Raw genomic sequence first — 19,256 nt, 5'->3', positions numbered from 1 at the left:
GCAGCATCAGTATGCAGTTAATCCCATAAATTATATGGGAGTAGGCATTAGGAGTGATCTAAAATGGAATGACCATATAAAATTAATTGTCGGTAAAGCAGATGCCAGACTGAGATTCATTGAAAGAATCCTAAGGGAATGCAGTCTGAAAACAAAGGAAGTAGGTTACAGTACACTTGTTCGCCCACTGCTTGAATACTGCTCATCGGTGTGGGATCCGTACCAGATAGGGTTGATAGAAGAGATAGAGAAGATCCAAAGGAGAGCAGCGCACTTCATTACAGGATCATTTAGTAATCGCGGAAGTGTTACTGAGATGATAGCTAGACCCCAGTGGAAGACTTTGCAAGAGAGACGCTCAGTAGCTCGGTACGGGCTTTTGTTGAAGTTTCGAGAACATACCTTCACCGAGGAGTCAAGCAGTATATTGCTCCCTCCTACGTATATCTCACGAAGAGACCATGAGGATAAAATCAAAGAGATTAGAGCCCACACAGAGGCATACCAACAATCTTTTTTTCCACGAACAATACGAGACTGGAATAGAAGGGAGAACCGATAGAGGTACTCAAAGTACCCTCCACCACACACCGTCAGGTGGCTTGCGGAGTATAGATGTAGATGTGGAGAATATGTCCGTATCATCCATCTGCAGGTTAATATACCTAATATCAAGAGTCCTTTGCAAAACTGGTCAGAAAAAAAGACTAGATCTGAGAGAGAGAGAGAGAGAGAGAGAGAGAGAGAGAGAGAGAGAGAGAGAGAGAGAGACTATCTCTCTTTACACCTTTTTCAGGCTATCTCAGAAATTAACTACAAGAAAAGTAGGGTCAACTGTTCTAACAAGAAACTTTCATTTCTTCCAGTTTGTTCTGCAGAAGTCAACTGAATTATCAAACTGTTACAGTAACATTATATTAAGTCAGTTTCCAAACCACTGCCACAATTTCAAGAACTCCAGATATCAGCTAAGAGCAGTAAAGAATTTAAGGCTTATCACACTTAAAGTACTATTTGAATTCCAGCATTACTACACTGTTAATGTGCTCTGTAAGTCAGTGACATAATGTGCGTGAGAGAGTTTTGTGCTTGCAGTATTCCTGAAAGCCATCTGTGACAGAACATGCCTTTGAAAATCATCTCCGTACTACAAATAATAATACTTAGGTTGTCTGATGAAAAATTTGTTTCTGGGTGTTGCCATGGAAAAATAAAAAATGCTGTGATTTGCATTTTCTCTACAATTCTCAATAAAGATGGCATAACACGCCTCAGCAGAGTTAAAGTGGGCTTGATAGAAGCGAAGTGAGAGAATAACATTTGTCACATTGTCCTTTAATTTTCCTACATTGATGTTAGAAGTTGACCCATTTTATTTATTATGCTTCCTGTTTTGTGGAAGACACTAAATGAATGTTCTTTCAAACACACAATTTTGTATAAGCTGCTGTGTTTGGCTTTACTAGTAGTTGTTTCAGCTGTAACAATATTTTCTCTGCAGATATGGGTTTGAGGGGATTCTAGCCTGAAAAGACCCAGTGAAAACGTAGAAAAGCACTGGAATAGGATAGATATTGCTTTGGTCAGATACTGGACTCACATTTGCTAGCACGGCAGTATTTGCTAGCACGACAGTTCAAATCCCTGTCCAGCCATCCAAATTTAGGTTTTCAAACACTGGAATCTCCATGTTGGAGTATCAGCAATTCAAACAAAAGGTAGATTGCTACTTACAATAAAGATCCCACATTAAGTTGCAGGCAGGCACTACAAAAAGACACTTACGCATTGACTTCCGGCCAAAACCTTCATCACAAAAGGAAACACTCCACCCATCCACTCAAGCACGCACATCTCACGCACACATGATCACCATCTCTGGCAGGTCAGACCAGAATGCAGCTGTCATGTAGAATGGAAGCAACAATCTGGAAGGGGCGAGAAAGGGAAAGGGATAGCACGGCACAGGTGGGGAGAGAGAAGACCACTGTCTGGTGAGTGTGCAGGGACTAGACTGCCGACAGCAGCAGTGTTGGGAGGCTATGAGGTAGGGATTTCGGGAGGGGGGGGGGGGGGGGGGGAGAACAGGAAGTGGAAAAGGAGAGGAGCAGGGAAGGGGAAAGGTAGGCAGGGTGTGTTGGGAGAAGGCAGCACACAGAGGGAGGGAGACGAGAATAAGGAGGAGTTGAGGTGATGGAGGGATGGAAACTGTTGGGTGAAGGGTGTAGACAGTAGGTTACTGTAGGTTGAGGCCGGAATACTTTTGGGAGCAGAGAATGTGTTATAAGGATAACTCGATCTGTGCAGTTCAGAGAAGCTGGTGGTGACGGGAAAACCCACATGGCGTGGATAGTGAAGCAGCCATTGAAATCAAACCTGTTATGCTCAGGTGCATGTTGTGTCACTGGATGGCCTACTCTGCTTTTGGACACAGTTTTGTGGTGGCTGCTCATCCTGATGGACAACTGGCTGGTAGTCACACCAGTATGAACAGTTGTATAATGATTGCAGAAGAACTCTTATTTGTTGTGGCTGCTTTCACTGGTGGCCCAGTCTTTGATGGGGTGAGATAAGCTTGTGACAGAACTTGAATAGGAAGTGCTGGGCAGGTCTTGCACCTCGTTCTCCCACAGGGATATGATTCCTGTGCCATGTGGTTGGGATTCGGGATGGCATAGGGATGGACTGAGATGTTGTGGAGGTTGGATGCGCGACAGAATACCACTTCAGGAGGGGTGGGAAGGCTCTTAGGTAGGATGTCGCTTATTTCAGGGGACGATGAGAGGTAATCGTAGCCCTGGCGAAGGATGTGGTTCAGTTGTTGCATTCCAGGGGGTATGGGTGATGAAGAGGGCACTCCTATATAGCTGGTTCTTGGGAGTGGTTGGAGGAATGGGGGTGTGAGGGGAAACAGCGTGGAAGATTTGTTTGCAGACTAGGTCTGGGGATAGTGCTTTCCTGTGAAGGCTTGGTGAGACCCTCAGAATATGGACAAGGCAGTTCTTGTCACTGCAGGTACACCATCCCCCAGTGCCAAGGCTGTATGGGAAGGAATTTTTTGTGTGGTAGGGATGGCAACTGTCAAAGTGCAGGTACTGTTGTTGGTTGGTGTCTTTAACATAGACAGAGGTGTGGATGGAGCCATCAGAGAGGAGGACATCAACATCCAGGAAGGTGGCACACTGGGCTGACCTGCTGAAGCAGTTGGGAGAGAAAGTGTTGAAGTTGTGAGGGAATGAAGATAGGGGCCTTGGCCGTGAATCTAGATAGTGAAGATATCATTAGTGAACGTGAGCAAGACTAAGGGTTTGGTGTTTTGGGAGGCATTGGAGGCTCCAATGCAGGTGCCCATGGCTGTGCTGTGGATTTGTTTGTATACCTTCCCTTCAAAGGAGAAGTAGTTGTGAGGTAGGATAAAGTTAGTAATGTGTATGAGGAATGAGAAAGTATGTTTAGAGTCTAAAGGAAATTGGGAAAAGTAGTATTCAGAATTGGTAAGACCATGAGCATGAAGTGATGTTGATGTATAGGGAGGTGGCGTTAACAGTGATGAGTAGGTATCCAGGAGGTAAAAGGGTGGAGATGGTGGAGACTTGGTGAAGGAAGGGGTTGGTACTTTTGAAGGCTAGATTGTGGGGATTTGGTTGGAGGTGCTGGTCAATGAGGGCCAAAATTCTTCCAGTGGGGGCATAATAACAAGCTACACTGCTAAGTTTAACTTCATCGCACTATTTTGACACTAAAACTACTAGGTTGCTGACGTTGGCAAAAATCATAAGCAGGAAAGTCGACATGAAGTGATCCGGACAAATCCAAGATGGGATGAAACCGAATGACAGACCCATCAGACACCTTTTGTTGTGCCAATTACATGCAGTTACTCTTGGTAGCAAAGTACTTACCGCCAAGCGTAAACATGCATCATTTTCCTCTCAATTCTTGCTCTGAGGGAGATAGGCATACTGATAGCTTGCTGATGCACAGAATACCTAATGGTAAATCAATACTTAAATATACAGCTCTAAAACCAGTGTTATATTTACAATATGTGCCAGTATTTTTATAGGCCAGTAGGTCGATATTTTTTTCCGTCGATATATCGAGGGCCAATAATGATATTTTTTTAAATATGAATATATCAGATTCCCCATAGTTTTAAAATATCGGCAGTCCAAAGTGCAACATGACAGCAGGTGAGAACCCAAATAGAGGAGGTGGAGCAGTGTCTCTGGCTGATGCCAGCAAGAAAAACAGTAAAATCTCCTCTGCAGTAAAACCCTGTGGATATATTTTTAACTGGGTCTTACAGGTACAAACTATGTGCTTGGCAGAGATAAACAAATAATGACAAACACAACACTTTATTACTTCAAGAACACAGATACAGGAAAACATGTGCCATGGAGTAGCTGCACTACTAATCCAAAATACATAGGCTGAATGTCAACACATGACTGAAAGCGAAGCTGGCCAGGCCTGATTCTATAAGCTGTCGGCTGGCCGGTAGGGTGCACTATGGAAAGGCTGCATCTGAGAGTGGAAGGCTCTGCCAATGCTAGTGTCTAGTGGCTTCCATAGCACTCCATACAGCTGTGCGCCCAGGTCACGAGAGTGGAACCTTACGTGATCACTATTGATGAAAGCCCAGTCTGTCACTCAACACTGTGACTGTGATTAGCTTCCTTGTTCAAATAAGGCTCTTTGAAAGCATCAGTATTATTATTTAATGTCTGTATTTTCCAGGATCTTAATTATTGAGCATGTCGGCAGTAGAAAATTTATTTTATCCAAATAGTTTACTCTTTAAATTATTTATATTTGATAAATGATTTTAATTTTCGTATTAATAACTGTTATCTAAACTACAGATACTTTTTATGCTGTTAATTTTAAAATTTTCCCGGCGAATTGACTGTTCAGACAAATTTCGGGCTTGCAGTCAGTCGTTGTTCAATACTTCCCACGATATTTCAACTGGGCACCTGCCAATCATCTTCAGGTGAGCCGTCGCAGACTGGCGAAAATGCCCTCCATTCCGCAATATATAGCGTACTGTAACTATTCTGCGCGTGCTTCGAAAACTTGATAGAAGAACCACACTGCCCGCCGGCAGCGCCCTCGCTGGTTTAATAGAAGAACTCAGTCGCCCTCTGAGTTGCTGTTTGCCACGGCCGTCGACGCACTCTGCCGTCTTCGATTTGAGCAAATTGTGGAGATGATGGGATTCCATGCACTGTCCAGCTGGTAGCCGCTGTCGCGGTTTAACAGATTTTCCACCAGTCGTATTTCTACTGATTCTTTAATAATGGAGTCCCAGAAAGACATTGCTGTGGACAAACTCATTGTTTTCTCATACTCCATTGAATGTCCAGTAGAAATACAATGTCCAGCAATAGCGGACTTGCTTGGCTGCAAAAGGTGGGTGTAACGTTGATGTTCAGTGCAGTGTTCTTTCATGGTGCGTGTGGTTTGATCTATGTAAGCTATACCACATTGGCACGGTATCTTGTAAATTCTGGCCTTTCGTAGTAAGGTCCGCAATCTGCTTTGTTCAGGCACACTCTTTCCTCAACTTATTTTATGTTTAATCAAGGATATTTTGAACAGACTGATGGTGTTGCCATGGGTAGCCCCCTGTCTCCTTTGGTGGCCATCCTTTTTATGGAGGATTTTGAAGAGAGAGCGCTTGAATCACCTGCCCTGAAACCAACAGTTTTTTGGCGGTATGTGGATGACACTTTCATAGTGTGGCCTCATGGAGAAGGTAAATTAATGGAGTTTCTACATCACCTCAACTCCATTCATAGCAACATCCGGTTCACCATGGAAATAGAGAAAGATGGTTCTTTGCCTTTCTTGGATGTCCTGGTTTGAAGAAAGAATTATGGTTCTCTAGGGCATTCAGTTTACCGGAAACCCACTCATACTGATTTGTACCTGCAAGCATTGAGTTGCCATCACCCATCGCAAACCATGAGTTTGCTTAAAACACTTGTTCCTAGAGCTCATACTGTCTCAGATCTAGATAGCTTACCTCAAGAACTCACCCTTCTAAAGACAGTATTCAGCGAAAATGGGTATTCCATGTGGCAGATTAACAGGGCACTAACAGTTAAAATTAAGAAGCAGGAAGTGAATAAAGAGGAGAACATGCCGGAACAATCTTTAGCTTTTCTACCTTTCGTTGGCAACACTTCGTTTAAAATAGCATGAATCCTTCGAAAATTTCAGGTAAAAGTGGTTTTCCGCCCACCATCGAAGATTGCGGACCTTGTTGGATCAGTTAAGGACAATCTGTTACTACGAAAGGCCAGAATTTACAAGGTACCATGCCAATGTGGTATGGCTTACATAGGTCAAACCACATGCACCGTGAAAGAATGCTGCACAGAACATCAACGTTAACACCCACCTTTTGCAGCCAAGCAAGTCCGCTATTGCTGAACATTGTGTTTCTACTGGACATTCAATGGAGTATGAGAAAACAATGATTTTGTCCACAGGAACGTCTTTCTGGGACTCCATTATTAAAGAATCAGTAGAAGTACGACTGGCGGATAATCTGTTAAACTGTGACAGTGGCTACCAGCTGGATGGAGCGCGGAATCCCATCATGTCCACAATTTGCTCAAATCGAAGACGGCAGAGTGCGTCGACGGCCGTGGCAAACAGCAACGCAGAGGGCGACTGAGTTCCGCTATTCCACCAGCGAGGGCGCAGCCGGCGGGCAGTGTGGTTCATCTATCAAGTTTTCGAAGCATGCGCAGAATAGTTACAGTACGCTATATATTGCGGAACGGAGGACATTTTCGCCAGTCTGTGACGGCTCACCTGATGATGACTGGCAGGTGCCCAGTTGAAATATCGTGCGAAGTATTGAACGACGACCAGTTGCAAGCCCGAAATTTGTTTGAACACTTTTTATGCTGCTTCAAAATACTTCTATCACCCTCATTCAGAACTGGTTTTCATTTGATCTTTGTTTTCTTAGTTCTAGCCATATGTTGCACTCACAATTACAAGTGTCTTCCCCTACTTATGTATTATTTTCAGATGGAGAGTTTTTGAATGCCACTGTCTCCTGTCAGTTTTCATGTTCTATGACCTGTCAGCCTACTTGCATGCGCAGTAGGATGATACACTTCATGTTGATGCACTGTTGGCAACCAGCCTGTGTACTTGGTGCAAAATTAAGGATATAGCGCAGTATATTTACACTGTACCTGTGGTAGTGTTTATGCACCTGTACAATAATTCTGTCTAGTGAACATCCATGACATACCAAACAATCACAGCAACCTTAGTTTAGCACATTGAAGAATTGTTTAGGACTAGGTTTTCGCTTTGGAGGTATCTCATCTACACTTATGCTACTGGTTCACATAATCTGTGTTTGGCTATTTCAAATCAATGGTGAGAAAAATGTGATTATTGGGCGATTGATTATTCCATCTCGTTGCCTGTTTGTATCCTCTGTGATATACAGAAACTGCTTGTACTTCAGGAGAGAGGCTTTATCATAGCAATCATGCATTCCAAATATTACGCTGGTTGGCTTTCTCTTATTCACAGAATTTCAGAGTTATTTGCGTGGAAAGGCTTGCAGGGTGTATACGCCCAGGACAACTGGGAAATCCTGGAAAAAACATGGGAATTTTTACATCCTGAGAGAAATCAGGGTAAAACCCAGAAATTTTTCAAAATTCTGGAAGGTTTCCATTGTTTTAGATTTCAGTTAAATTTTGACTGCTAGGAGCTGATACTCTAAAGAAGAGTTTTTTACCTTAGCCCGCTACTGCAGAATAATGCTGCAGCAATAAAACCATAAATGAGAGAATAACACCAAAATAAAACTACAGCGTCATCTGTAACAATAAAATGCAGTAAACACACAGGCTTTTGCAAAACACAAAATGTGTTGAAGGCTTTAGGACAAAAATTATACAGTGCTTTGGAACAACAAGTGTCCTACTATGAGTGTGAGATCACAGCTGTTTATATTTCTAACTGGTCACAGGAAAATATTACGAATGGTTGTTTGGTAAGTGTTACTTGATAAGTAAATTTCCTTTTACACAAGATGAATTATGTTATGTGTGAGACTGAGAGATGAATTTCTTAAATCACAGAGTGTTTGACTCTCATACAAAACTTAACACTTTGAGGACCAGTCAGTTGGAAAAATTTTGAGCCCAAAAGACTAGCCATTTAAATGATTATTTAAAATCTTACTGGCACATTTGTGTTTGATACATCTTGAAGTGTAGCACAGACTGAGAAAGACCAAACTTCAAGATTAGTTTTTCATGTTTATTTTACTTCTTTCATAAATTATCAATTATGCAATAATGATGGCAAAAAGTATAATTGTGCTTCAAAAAAAGGGTGAGGTGAGTTCAGGATTTTCACACGTAATTGGCTTTTCTATAGAAAAGTCAAAGTGCTTGACAGAACATTTATTCAGCCAGTTAACCCATGAAATGTTCAGTGCACAGTAGTGAAATTTATAATTGTGCTTTTCAGAAATATTCAGCTGCTGCAGTTTAAATTGTGCTCTTATGATCCTGCCAAACCAGACCCTCGGAAAAAAAATAGCAAAAAATTTTTGACAGCTAATATTATATGTGAAAGCATAGTTTTTCTTGTAACTATACTGTATGTATATTAATTTAAATCATTAACTGTTTGTATTTGTGTGTCTCCGCTACTTAACAGTGATGTTGCTTGGGAGATTATGTCACGTGTCCTACATTGTGAATATCTGCTGTCATTGGCTGGCGATATCACATCAGCTGTGTTGGGTTCCATTTTCTAAAGCGCCGGAAAGTTCTATGCCAGTGTATGAAACCTGTACCCTTTAAAGGACTGACAAGTTTTAAAGCTCCAAGGGAAAATATATTGCCACTTAATACGAAAAAATGTACGTTCATCCTGGGCATAGTGTGTGTCTACCTGGGAAAAGTTGTATCTTTAGCCATGAAATCCAGGGAAAAAGTGGGAATTTTTTTCCTTGCCCGCATATACACCCGAAGTTGCAGACAAGTTATTCTAGATGTCTCTATTTTATGTGGTTTGTTACAACAATGAAAACAATCAATTATTGACAAAATTATTTAATTGGATAGATAAAAAAATCTACTCACCAAGCAGTGTCAGAACACAAAATATAAAAGATGATTGGAACTGGCAAGCTTTTGGAGCCAGTGGCTCCTTCAGGCAGAAGGGGTGAAGGGGAAGGAAGAGGGGTGCAGGAAAAGGACTGGAATTACTGCTTAAACATTATGGATGAGTTAATAAGAGTGAAAAGCTAAGTGCATTGTATGTAACAGAGGTGGGAGGGTGGTGAAAAATAGACAGCTAAGACAATGAAAGACATAGAAAACTAAGACAGAGTGAAGCAAAGAGTAGTTGCAATGAAGAAATGCTGAGATGGAAGAAGTTAATGTAAATTAAGGCCAGGTGAGTGGCAAGAACCAAGGACATGTTGTAGTGCTAGTTCCCACCTGCAGAGTTCTGAGAAACTGGTGTCTGGGGGAAGAATCCAAATGGCGCATATGTATCACATTGTAGAGCATGCTCTGCAACAGGATACTGCAAGTCGCCAGTGTACACGCTCTGCCTTTGCCCGTTCATCCTAATTGGTAATTTGGTGGTAGTCATGCCAATCAATGTAGAATGTCCAACAGTCTTTACATAACAGCAGGTATATGACATGTGTTGTTTCTCAAGTGGGTCTCCCTTTCATCGTATATGTTTTGTCAGTTACAGGGTTGTTATAGATAGTGTAGTAGCAATTTTCCTTTTCATAATATTGTTACATTCCATCCTGGATTTTCCATTGTTTGATTTTCTGTATCTTTCATTGTCTTACCCATCTATTTTTCATGGCCCCTCTCCTGCCTCTGTCAGAGTGCAGTGCACTTAGCTTTTCACTCTTATTAACTCATTCATGTTGTTTGAGCAATAATCTCTGGCTTCCACCTTTAAGCTCTCAGGTTTTCAAATGTCGTCTGATGCAGTCCCCAACATTCGGTCTTTCTTTCTCATCGTGTACAGTAAGTATCCCCTGACCTGCAGTTCTGGGTGACTTTCCCAAAATCTACCCCTTTGCGTAGACCTCTCCAGTCCTTTTCCTTCCACTTTGACCTTTCAGCTTGAAGAAGGAGCCACTGGCTTCGAAAGATTGCCAGTTACAACCGTCTTTTGTGCGATATATTGAAATACAGATTTGCTCATGAACAGAAATACATTTACTTGATTCGCTCTCATATGTAACCTTTTCAAACAGACTGTTAAAACCATTTGTATCAAAAGGAAAATTCACTTTAGAAAAGTACTAACAATGTTTGCACGCACATAAAAGTGCATGCAACTATCCAGCTACTGGAACTAGTAGTCCGCTCCTCAGGGAGCAAAGAGGGATGAGTTAAAAAGGAAGGGCAAATCACTCAGATACCAAAATGAGAGACATCCACCTGTGACCCCCACAAAAAATTCAAATTATTCAGCAAAACATAAAATTCATATCTATGATATTATGAAAGGGATACATTGTTTGTGTGGAACAACAATTTGAGGCATGTGCCACAGAAATAACAACTAAATTCTACCCAATAATAGTGTTGGCTGTCTACAGGGCTCCTTCAGGTGACATAAGAACTTTTCTGCATTCAATGGAACTCCTTCTGTTAGAGTTACTTTCAAAAGCGAAGGATGTTGTAGTTTTAGGTGATTTCAATATAAACTTTTTGACAGAAAATAATAATAAAATAGACTTTGAGGTTGTGATGACCTTACATAATCTGACATCAGTAATAAACTTCCCAACAAGAATTACATCCGAGTGCCAAACTATGATGGACAACATTTTTTTAGATGTAAATAGACATCAGAATTATATTGTCAGGCAGGTTATAAGTGGGCTTTCAGATCATGATGGACAAATTCTCACTATTTATTATGTTAATCTGTTGAATGAAGAGGCAAAAGGAACTTTCAACCACAGGTTGCAGCAAATGGATTGGTCTTTAGTATATAGCCATGATGATGTTGATACTAAATTTAACTGTTTTATAAATGAATTCTGTGCTCTTTTTGAAGAAATATTTCCCAAGAAATGGGTCAGAAACAGTGCTTCCAATTCTGTAAGCAAGCCTTGGATTACAAAAGGTATAAAACAGTCATGTAAAACCAAAAGGGATACTTATGCTGCAATAAGATTCTGTAAAGATGTAGAAAAATGGGAACACTATAGAATATACTGTAAAATTTTGAAGAAACTAATACGGAAATCAAAAGCCCTTTATTATGAGAAGAAAATAGATAATTCTAATAATGAAATAAAAACAGTTTGGAGCATTGTAAAAAAAGAAACAGGAAGAGATACAACAAGTAAAGAAGATGTAAATAAAATCAGATATGAAGGTACCCTAGTAGATAACCCCAAAACGGTGGCTGAGATTTTTAATAAACACTTCTATCAGTAACTCAACAGATTGATTGCAAGCCCATTGTTGATGAAGCTGTAACTCTTTGTCAAGCAGTATATTCAAACACAATTTCAAAAATGCACCTTAATCCTGTCACTGAAGAAGAAATTCAAAAAATCATCATGTCTCTAAAAAGTACGCATTCTGCAGGGGTTGATAATATATCTAGTAATTTATTGAAATATTCTTGTGTATGGATAAGGGACATTCTCTGTCATATTTTCAATGCTTCCCTTCAGAAAGGTGTTGTTCCCAGTAGACTTAAGTATGCCATTGTGAAGCCCCTGTACAAAAAGGGTGATAAAGTTGAACTAACTGACTATCGACCTATCTCTTTGCTGACAGCTTTCTCCTAAATTCTAGAAAAGCTAATACATGTAAGAATTACTGATCATCTCACGAAGAATGGAGTTCTCAGCAAGAGCCAATTTGGCTTTCAAAAGGGCCGTTCAACAGAAGACGCAGTCTACGCACTTGCAAATGAAGTCCTAGAAACCCTTAATGAAAAAATGCTAGCACTTGGTGTCTTCTGTGATTTATCCAAAGCGTTTGACTGTGTTCATCACCAGATTCTCTTGCAAAAAGGCAAAATTATTAGGAATAAGTGGTGTAGCAGGCAATTGGCTACAGTCGTACCTCCAAGATAGAAAACAAAAAGTTGTCTTGAATAGCTCGGGTGGAGTATGTGACACTTCCTCAGATTCTGAATGGAGTTCCATTACATGTGGAGTGCCGCAGGACTCAATTCTTGGGCCACTATTATTCCTGATTTTTATAAATGATCTACCATCATGTACAAGCCTGCCGTGTAAATTTACATTATTTGCTGATGATACCACAATTTTTATGAGCAGTAGAACAGACAACAATCTTGAGGAACTCATTAATCACATACTCTCAGATGTGGTTAATTGGTTCAAGGTGAATGATCTCTCATTAAATTCCAGTAAGACCAGCTTTATTCAATTCTGTACAAAAACAGAAAAAGAGAGAGAGATAAGTGTGACATGTGGTAATCAACCAATAGTTAGAATGGAAACAACAAAATTTCTTGGAGTGCACATTGACAAGAAAATGAACTGGTCTTCACATATTATTGATCTCTGTAAGAGGCTTAGCTATGCTACCTATGCTTTACGGGTTGTCACTACATGTGTTGAACCTAACACAGCAAAAGTGGCATACTGTGGCTATTTTCATTCTCTCATTGAGTATGGAATTATTTTTTGGGGCAACCAGCCATTAGCAAGGAAAGTGTTCATTGCACAGAAGCGAGCTTTAAGAATTATATGTGGATTGCGCCCAAGAGACTCGTGTAGAAATAGTTTTCGTAATCTTAAAATATACACAACTACATGCCAATATATTTTTTCCCTCATGTGTTTTGTTTGTAAAAATATAGAGATTTTTCAACCAAACAGTAATTATCATGAGCATAACACACGGAGGAAGAATGACATACACAGTGAACTCAGAAATTTGAGCTTGGCACAAAAGGGTGTCCACTAGACTAGAGCAAAACTCTTCAATGCTCTTCCTCCCGAAATAAAGACAAAGATTCATAACAAGAGTGAGTTTAAGAAAGCACTAAAATATTTCTGCTAAAAAAAGCTTTTTACAGTCTAGATGAATTTTTAACTAAATAAATTGTAATATTTTAATATTATATAATACAAGTTGACATAATGCCACTAAGGATTTTATTTAACCTGAGCTCTGTATCTGTGTGTGCTCTGTATCTGTTTTCTGTAGTGTTTTATGATTCTAAGAAAATATGTCTTTTCTTTTTCTGTATTGCTGTCCAAAGAATTTACTGTATAAATTTTTATATAATTATGTACTCAAATTTCTGTATATGCTATTAGATTATCAGATTGTACTTGTAAAAAACTGACTCGTTCCACGTCCTTATGTATCCAACACAGTTGGACCTATGGAACACGAAATAAATCAAATCAGATCATATAGAGGAGACATTCAGTCTCAGACAAGCACAACAGGAAGACTGCTGTACATTTTAGCTTTCGGGTGAAAGGCCTACTTGTGTGCGCGCGCGCGCCCACACACACACACACACACACACACACACACACACACACACATATATATATATATATATATATATATATATATCCAAAAGCGCTGGCAGGTCGATAGACACACAAACAAACACAAACATACACACAAAATTCAAGCTTTCGCAACAAACTGTTGCCTCATCAGGAAAGAGGGAAGGAGAGGGGAAGACGAAAGGAAGTGGGTTTTAAAGGAGAGGGTAAGGAGTCATTCCAATCCCGGGAGCGGAAAGACTTACCTTAGGGGGAAAAAAGGACAGGTATACACTCGCACACACGCACATATCCATCCACACATACAGACACAAGCAGACCCGGACGGTGTAACACTGTGCCAGGCCAGCACATCTTGGCACAGTGTTACACCGTCCGGGTTATCTGGATACTTCCCACCAACACCAACCTATCCGAACTCCGGAGATGGGAACTTGCCCTTCAGTATATCCTCTCTTCTCGTCATCCGCCAGGCCTCAATCTCCGCTAATTTCAAGTTGCCGCCACTCATACCTCACCTGTCTTTCAACAACTTCTTTGCCTCTACACTTCTGCCTCGACTGACATCTCTGCCCAAACTCTTTGTCTTTAAATATGTCTGCTTGTGTCTGTATGTGTGGATGGATATGTGCGTGTGTGCGAGTGTATACCTGTCCTTTTTTCCCCCTAAGGTAAGTCTTTCCGCTCCCGGGATTGGAATGACTCCTTACCCTCTCCTTTAAAACCCACTTCCTTTCGTCTTCCCCTCTCCTTCCCTCTTTCCTGATGAGGCAACAGTTTGTTGCGAAAGCTTGAATTTTGTGTGTATGTTTGTGTTTGTTTGTGTGTCTATCGACCTGCCAGCACTTTTGTTCGGTAAGTCACCTCATCTTTGTTTTTTTTATATATATATATATATACAAGCACAACTCGTATGCGTGTGACCACTGTCTCTGGCATGCTGTGAAGTAGTTGTTGACAGCCTTCCTACCAACAAAAACTTTTCTGAACTGTGCAGGTGGGAATCTCCCCGCAGTGTATCCTATGTTCCATACCTTTGTTAGTCCCTGTCCTCCTCTTACCTGTCCCGTTCCCTGCTCCCACTCCAGCACAATACAGCCTTTCATTCCATCAGTGCACCCACTAGCCCTTTTCCCCTTCAATACTTCTTTCTTTTCCTCACTCCCCTCCTCCCCCTAAACTTCCCAACTGCATCTGGCATCCCTACCCTGTCCCCACCATGTCCCTGCACTCTCCCACAAGCTGCACTACACATTCACCCACCTATCCTGCTATTCTCCCCTCTTCTGCCCATCCTGTGCCTCCGCTTTACCCCACCACCTGACTACTGCTCCCATCATGCGCCGTTACGTGTAGCAGTCTTTTTGTTGTGCCTGTCTGCAACTCAAAGTCTTCTCTATGTGGTTAGCAGCTATTTGACCTTCTTTTCATAATACTGTTGTTATTTCATCCTGTACTTTCCATTGTTTGATATTCACAACTATGGATGCTCATAATCTGACACAGTTTTTGTTGCACAGTAGCGGTCTCATCTTAGCAACAGTAATATAGAGAAACAAGGGTGGATACAGTGTTTGGAGAGATTTATGAACTACGTTATTGTTCATCTATTCATGCATCTCACTAATGACCATATTTTCTTTTCATTGTATACAATATTCACTTCTATGCCTTGTGAGTCCCACAGCAGGTGTGTCACTTTTGTCATTTGATTCTTCCTTATTTCTCTTTATGACTCAGATTCGTTGGTGGGCGTACAAAGGACGTAAGATTTTTTCATTATCTTTCAAGTTATCAATAGCTGCAATATGTGTATTCATTTTAAACTTTGTAATTAATGTTGCTAAGTTGGATATGTTATGATATGTGGAAGAGGTACTGACATAGGAAAGACACAGTGCAAAGTATTTGTATTTATTTATTTATCCTATGGATCACATATTGTACAAAGTACACATGATATAGGACAAGTCATTTTTCTTAACAAATATGTAGTTTGGAGAAAAAAAATAGGCAATGGACTGCCATTTAAAAAAATGTACACAAAATTGTTCATTGATGAATATAGTAACTTCACATACAGAGAATACAAACAATTTACATGGGGAACTAAGAAACATGTAGGCAATGTACTGCTACTTTAAATTTACACAAATAATCACTGAGATTACAGAATAGTGAAAATGTCAACTGGAAACACAACAGAAACATGTAGGCAATGTAGTGCTACTTTAAATTTACACAAATAATCACTGAGATTACAGAATAGTGAAAATGTCAACTGGAGACACAACAGAAGGACAATGTCATTTAAAAACTACATTAAACATGAAATTAACATTGAGATTTCACAGACAGTTAAGTTTTAATACTAATAGAATGTGTACTTGTACATTCAAAAGGCGAGTAAAAAAAATTTGGGAAGTGAAACTGAAACATAGTTGTGTATAGTAGAAATTAGGTTATTATTTTGCCTACAGAATGTTTTACTCTAATCACAGTATTTTTACAAAGGAACTTTATAATTTTTCATTTCCAGGAATTCTTGTACTAAATAGAAACAGTGCTTTGTCAAAAATGCCTTTAGTTTATTTTTAAATATTGGATCTGGAGCAGTTTTTATTTGTTCTGGAATTTTATTGTGTAATACGACACCCAGATGAGTTATATATTTTTGGTATGATGATTTCCGTGAAAAAATTTGATGGATATGATTGCCCTCTGGTATAATGAGCGTGTATATCATTGTTTTGGATTAATTTGCCTGTTCTTGAGAGGTATTCCCTGGTGAATAGAATTGTTTCTTGAATGAATAGGGATGGGATGCTTAGAACATTAAGTTTTATAAATTGATATTTACAGGATTCCAGCTTTTTGAGGCCACAGATTGTCCCCAGTGCTCTTTTTAGTAGTTTAAATATATTTGTGCTGTGAGTTGAATTTCCCCAAAAGATGATTCCATAGCGGAGAAATGAGTGGAACTGCGCATGGTATGCTTGCATTAGTGTGGATTTACTTGTAGTAGATTTTAGTATTCTTAGTCCATAGCACAATGATGAGAGTTTCTTTGATAAGTTGTTTATATGTGTGTCCCATTTTAAATTTTGTTGGACCCATAGACCCAAAAATTTTGTTGCATTTACATTTTCAATTTTATCATTATTTAACTTTACTTGGATGGTTTTTTGATTGGATGTGGGAATTAGATGGAAGTTGATACATACAGTTTTCCCACTATTAACAATTAGGCCATTTTTGTTAAACCACTCAGAAAGTTTTTTCATAGAGTTATCAGATATTGTGTGAAGGGATTCAGGGTTAGATCCAGTCAACACTATGCTTGTATCATCAGCAAACAGGATAGTTTTTTGTGGGCTCATACGTTCAACAAGATCATCTATGTAAATGAGGAAAAGTAATGGCCCTAGAACAGAACCCTGGGGAACACCATATCTTATTGTTCTTTCCTCCGAGAGGAAAACTGTGTTATTTATTTTATTCTGTACATTAATATCGTATTGAAGTGATACCTTCTGTCTGCGGTTTTGTAGGTAATAGCATAGCCAGTTGTGAGCCACACCTCTTATTCCTCTTCTTTCCAATTTAGCAACCAGTATTTTATGATCTAGTACGTCAAAGGCTTTAGAGAGATCTAAGAAGATACCTGCAGCTATATCATGTTGGTCAATTGATTTCAGTATGTGAACCAACAGTTCAAAAATTGCTGTCTGGGTGGATAAAGATTTATTAAAACCATGTTGTTAAATGCTGATTGGTGCGTGGTTTTTTATGAAATTTATAAGCCTGTCATAAAAAAGTTTTTCCAGGATTTTTGAAAAGATGCTTAATATGGATAATGGTCTATAATTGGATACTAAATCAGGGGAACCTTTCTTTAGTAATGGTGAGACTTTAGCTATTTTGAGAGCATCTGGAAAAATGCCAGTTTTTAATGATTGGTTGTAGATGGTTGTAATGGCTTTGCTATATGGGGAGCACACACCTTTAATATGAGGTCAGGTACTTCATCATAGCCACTAGAGATTTTATTGGGTAACAATTTTATTGTTTTCCTAATTTCATCAGGGTTTGTTTCATAAACAAACATTGTAGCATTAGTGCTGTTTGACGTATTGGTGGAATTGAAGAACGATACCTTGCAGTTTGCTTGAATGAGATCTTCTGCTAGTGAGGTGAAATATTCATTGAACTTGTTTACAACTGTGTATGGATCTGTGACCTTAGAGTCATTAAGTGTTAGAGAAATGTTTTCCTTTTTAGGTGTTGAACAACAAGTTTCTTTTTTAATAACTTTCCACATAGCTTTCATTTTGTGTGAAGAGTTTCTTATGAAATTGTCATTCCATAAAAGTTTTGCCTGTCTAATCACTCTAAGATAAGTTTTTTTGTAGGCTTTACAATAGTCAGAAAATTCTTCAGTGACTATGTATTTTTTGGAGCAATATTGGAGAAATCTGTTTCTCTCACTAGAAATTTTGATTCCTTTTGTTACCCACGACTTTCTATTTTGATTGCTTGAAGTTTTTGTTTCAAAAGGAAATGCTGTATTAAAGTAATAAGTATGTAAGCTTAAGAACATATTATCAACAGTTGTTTGCATGTAAACACTGTCCCAATTTTCCTTAGCTAATAGGAAGTTAAAAATCCTAATATTGTCTTCTGAAAAGTTTCTTCTTTGAAATACTTTTTTGGGGCTGATTTTACTATTTTCCATGCCAACACTCAGTAGCTGAGCATCATGGTCACTGTATCCCAGTGAATTTGTAACCAGTATCAGTTATGAAGATTTGATCAATTATTGAATCAGTATGCTCTGTTGATCTTGTTGGAGAGTGTATTGTGGGGATCGTATTAAAGGATTTGGTCATGTTTAACAAATCAAGTTTAGCATTACTGTTTTTTGATAAATCAATGTTAAAATCGCCACAAAGTATTATTCTCATATTTAATGAGCTGACACTATTCAGCAGAACTTCTAATTTGGTCATAAAATTTGGAATATTACTACTTGGTGCTCTGTATACATTTATAATTATATAGTTTAGTTCAGGCAGCTTAACCATAGAAAGCTCAAATTCCTTATCTTCAGATAATGCAATCTGTTCATTTAGGCCTACCTCACTTTGTTTAATGAATGTAGGCAGTAGTTAATAATTAGGGTGTGAAGGAATATATTTTTAAAAAATTTAGCAAGCCCATCAGAAGGAGTCATGGTATGCAGGGGGTAACCAGGAAGCCAACAATGACAAAGTCAAATTCAGGAAATCTAATGCAGATAGTTTTTCCATTTTTGTGCCCTCTTTTTTACAAATCACTCTCATTAAAATCTGCCATTTGAATGTGCTCTGGCAAACAAATTTCAACATATAATGTGTTCAACAGTTGTAGACAATTTCTCCTTTCCTAGTTGTGATCTGTAGCAAAGTTGATCTTGCAGCATGTGAAATATTCATTATACTTTTGGCAAAATGAGCTGTAAGTTGTTTATTTCTTGTTGATTACGTAACTACACGATAAGCTGTTGTGCTGTTGTCAAGAAATAAACAGTTTGGAGCTAATTTTGACAGTCATATTATAACTGTACAGAGGCTGTGGGCTCAGCAAAGAAGAAGTACATGCAATCACCAGATTATTTCTGTCACTATCTCTATGTAATTTATGTTTGTGAACCAATGTT

The 19,256-nt window shown here is 39.2% G+C and overlaps 1 protein-coding gene across 1 annotated transcript in view; it reads left to right on the top strand.

Moving 5' to 3' along the window:
* Positions 1-19,256, top strand: part of LOC126412312 (DNA helicase MCM9-like) — a 167,707-nt gene that overhangs the window by 80,319 nt on the left and 68,132 nt on the right. The gene's annotated exons all lie outside the window — the stretch shown is intronic.

This window comes from Schistocerca serialis, chromosome 7 (genome assembly GCF_023864345.2).
Source record: "Schistocerca serialis cubense isolate TAMUIC-IGC-003099 chromosome 7, iqSchSeri2.2, whole genome shotgun sequence".
NCBI classification, from domain to species: domain Eukaryota; kingdom Metazoa; phylum Arthropoda; class Insecta; order Orthoptera; family Acrididae; genus Schistocerca; species Schistocerca serialis.
Note: the sequence above shows the minus strand (reverse complement) of the source record. Positions and strands in the feature narration are given on the sequence as shown.